This window comes from Scyliorhinus canicula, chromosome 17 (genome assembly GCF_902713615.1).
Source record: "Scyliorhinus canicula chromosome 17, sScyCan1.1, whole genome shotgun sequence".
NCBI classification, from domain to species: Eukaryota; Metazoa; Chordata; class Chondrichthyes; order Carcharhiniformes; family Scyliorhinidae; genus Scyliorhinus; species Scyliorhinus canicula.
This window is the reverse complement of record NC_052162.1, coordinates 119,834,288-119,838,000: the sequence shown is the minus strand read 5'-3', so window position 1 is coordinate 119,838,000 and position 3,713 is coordinate 119,834,288. Positions and strand designations below refer to the sequence as shown.

General features: G+C 48.9%; 1 pseudogene; it reads right to left on the bottom strand.

The window, feature by feature from the left end:
* Positions 1-330: 330 nt before the first annotated feature.
* LOC119951798 lies at positions 331-3,477 on the bottom strand (annotated as a pseudogene).
* Positions 3,478-3,713: the final 236 nt, after the last annotated feature.

The following is a 3,713-nucleotide window of genomic DNA, read 5'->3' as shown; positions in this document are numbered from 1 at the left end:
CTATGTCTTGTATATGTGTGAAATGAACGTGCCAAAGTCCCAGAGGTCTATAGTCTGCTCCCCCTTTGACAGAGGGGAGAGCTTTTTTTTTTTAATTTAGATTACCCAATTATTTATTTATTTTTTTTTCTATTAAGGGGCAATTTAGCGTGGCCAATCCCACCTACTCTGCACATCTTTGGGTTGTGGGGGCGAAACCCCACGCAGACACGGGGAGAACGTGCAAACTCCACACGGACAGTGACCCAGAGCCGGGATCGAACCTGGGACCTCAGCGCCGTGAGGCGGTTGTGCTAACCACGAGGCCACCGTGCTGCCCAGACAGAGGGGAGAGCTGACTGGTGATGATTCAACCTGAGGGTCACCACACATCAGATGAGGGGCAATGTTGAGAAGGCTGGGCCTTCATGAATAAGCACAGCTGGTGTGGGAGTTGAAGCCGCACTGTTCATGTCGCTCTGCATCAGAAACAGACCATACCGCCAACGGAGCTAACTGATCCCCGTGTAAATATGTAATTATTTCTAAAGGGGCTGGTTTAGCACACTGGGCTAAATAGCTGGCTTTTAAAGCAGACCAAGGCAGGCCAGCAGCACGGTTCAAAGATTAGCTATTGCCTGTCTCCCATCAGTTTCCCAAACTATCACAGGTAACTTGGCCTTCATACCTTGACAGTTTCTTTCTGTGAGAAACACCCAGGTAAATTGAGCAAAGGAACCATGTAACCATGAGGACCCATCTCCATGGCAACAAAGTATGCTTTGGGGGATTAAAAAGAAAAATGGCGACCAAATATCTTCAAAAATCCAAACACCTTTTCACTCTGTGATCATTGTGCAATTTGAAGCCAGGTATTCGCAACAAAGCTCAAAGAGCATCAGCCCACTGGAGACAAAGACAAGAGAGCGACAAGTCCAGCAGAAAGAAACCCCCCGCCCGTCTCCATTGACCAACTGTCAAGAATGAACAAAATGCCATTCGCGATAAAACTGAGAGCAGAAACAATAACAGCAAAATAGAACCACTGAAATTAATTATGAACTTGTTGGTGTCTCATCATGTGCGATGAATCATGGAATTCCTTCCCACATTGGGTAACAATTGTTCACATGCTCTCAATGTGAACTCTCTGGTGTGTCTGCAGGTTGGAGAATTGAGTAAATCCTTTCCCACACTGAGAGCAGGAGAACGGCCGCTCCCCAGTGTGAATCGCTGGTGTGTCTGCAGGTTAGATAATTGAGTGAATCCCTTCCCACACTGAGAGCAGGTGAATGGCCTCTCCCCAGTGTGAACTCGCTGGTGTGACTGCAAGGTGGATGAATCACTGAATCCCTTCCCACATTGAGGACAGACGAATGGCCACTCCCCGGTGTGAATACGCTGTGTCTCAATAGATGGGATGAATCAATAAATCCCTTCCCACACTGGGAGCAGGTGAATGGCCTCTCGCCAGTGTGAACGCGCTGGTGTGTTTGCAGGGTGGATATTTGAGTAAATCCTTTCCCACACTGAGAGCAGGAGAATGGTCTCTCCCCAGTGTGAACGCGCTGATGTGTTTGCAGGTTGGATAATTGAGTAAATCCTTTCCCACACTGAGAGCAGGAGAATGGCCTCTCCCCAGTGTGAATTCGCTGGTGTGTCAATAGGTGGGATGAATCACTGAATCCCTTCCCACACTGAGAGCAGGTGAATGGCCTCTCCCCGGTATGAATTCGCCCATGTACTTGCAGGTGGGATAATTGAGAGAATCCCTTCCCACACTGAGAGCAAGTAAAAGGCTTTTCCCCAGTGTGAATTCGCTGATGTTTCTGCAGAGTGCATGAATGTCTGAATCCTTTCCCACACTGAGTGCAGGTGAACGGCTTCTCCCCAGTGTGAACTCGCTGGTGCTTCTGCAGGGTGGATGAAAAACTGAATCCCTTCCCACATTGAGGGCAGGTGAAAGGCTTCTCCCCAGTGTGAACTCGCTGGTGTGTATGCAGGCTGGATAGCTCAGTGAATCCCTTCCCACACTGAGAGCAGGTGAATGGCCGCTCCCCAGTGTGACTGCGTCGATGAGTTTCCAGTTCTGATGGGAAGCTGTATCTCTTCCCACAGTCACCACATATCCACGGTTTGAATGGTTTCTCCATGTTTTGGGTCCCCTGGTTTCTCTCCACGTCGGATAATCAGTTGAAGCCTTGTCCACATACAAGGTATGTATGGTCTTTCCCGCTGTGAATGGTGCAACTTTTTTTCAGGCTGTCTCACTGGTTCAACCTCTTTCTACAGTCAGTGCTCTGGAAAACTCTCACCCACATATGTATCTCTGCTTTTTCAGTGTTTTGATGCAGACAGAACAGGCAGACATTTCTCCTTCCAGAGTCAAATGCCGATAATGTTCATCTCCCAAGGAGTCGAGTGGCTCTGTCAGATCTCGACGTGATGTTTGAGATTTCTGCCTGTAATTCCTTCTCTTCTAATATCCTGTAAAATGTTTCAAGACTCAATATAACAAATGCACTTTATTACAAAACCAACAATAATCATAGTATTTACAGTGCAGGAGGCCATTCGGCCAATCGAGTCTGCACCGCCCTTGAAAAGAGCACCCTACTTAAGCCCACACCTCCATCATATCCCCGTGAACCAACCTAGCCTTTATGGACACCAAGGGCAATTTAGCATTGCCAATCCACCTAACCTGCACATCTTTGGACTGTTGGAGGAAACCAGGGCACCCGGAGGAAGCCCATGGCGACACGGGTAGAATGTGCAGACTCCGCATAGACAGTAATCCAAGCCGGTAATCGAACCTGGGACATCAGAGTGGCGAAGAAACCGTGCTAACTACTGTACTACCGTGCCTCCCAATATATCTAATCTGTGCCATGTAACAACACCAGATATATCTCAGTGTGATATTAATTTACTGCCCCCTTAAATGTCAGCCATCTCCTGGGGAAAGCAGCTCTTTAAATGTGAACATTAGGAAAGAGAGCATCCTTTTAGCCAGACAAATAAATGTGTCAAGCTGAGGGAGCAAAGGGTGTTAATGTCTTTAAAAGAGAGAGAGACCTGGGCCAAGCTTTCCAGAGCCTGCACCCTCCCTGGATTCACTTCCTTTCCCTTCAGTTGCTGCAAGTCACTAATTGAAGGTCAGAACGAGAAAATAAATGGAAAGGGGGAGAAAAGAAAGTGTTTTACTCACAGATGTTGGAGACAGGAGGAAGTTTCACCTCCAACTTCCGCTTTGTGTGACGTCAGTGAAAACAAGCTTGAATCAGCCAATAGGACTCACTCTGTTCGGCGGTGACGTTTCTGGGTTCCGCCCCCTCTCCACAGCTCCTCGAGACGAGGTTTCCAGGCAACCGGCTGACAGCTCCGGCCAGAGCGAGAAGCCGCTCGGCGATCTCTCACTGTGGTCCGGGACTGCGCATGTCCAAGGGAGAGGGTAATTTCCGTAATTGCGGGGGCGGGGCTACCACTGACTTTCCTTCTGAGCTGTTCACCAATGGGCAGACTTGTCCGGCTGGAAGGACTCTGGTCCTCCAGCCAATCAGAGCGCGGGCTTTGTGTTGTCGAACAATGAGCTTCACACAGAATGAAACCTCCTCTTGTCTCCAACCTCTGTCAGTCAAACACTTTGGGCGAGATTCTCCCATGGGGGCGGGATTCTCCGAAAACCGGAGTGTTTCGCTCTGGCTTCAGAGGCTGCTCCCCGCCCCTATTCT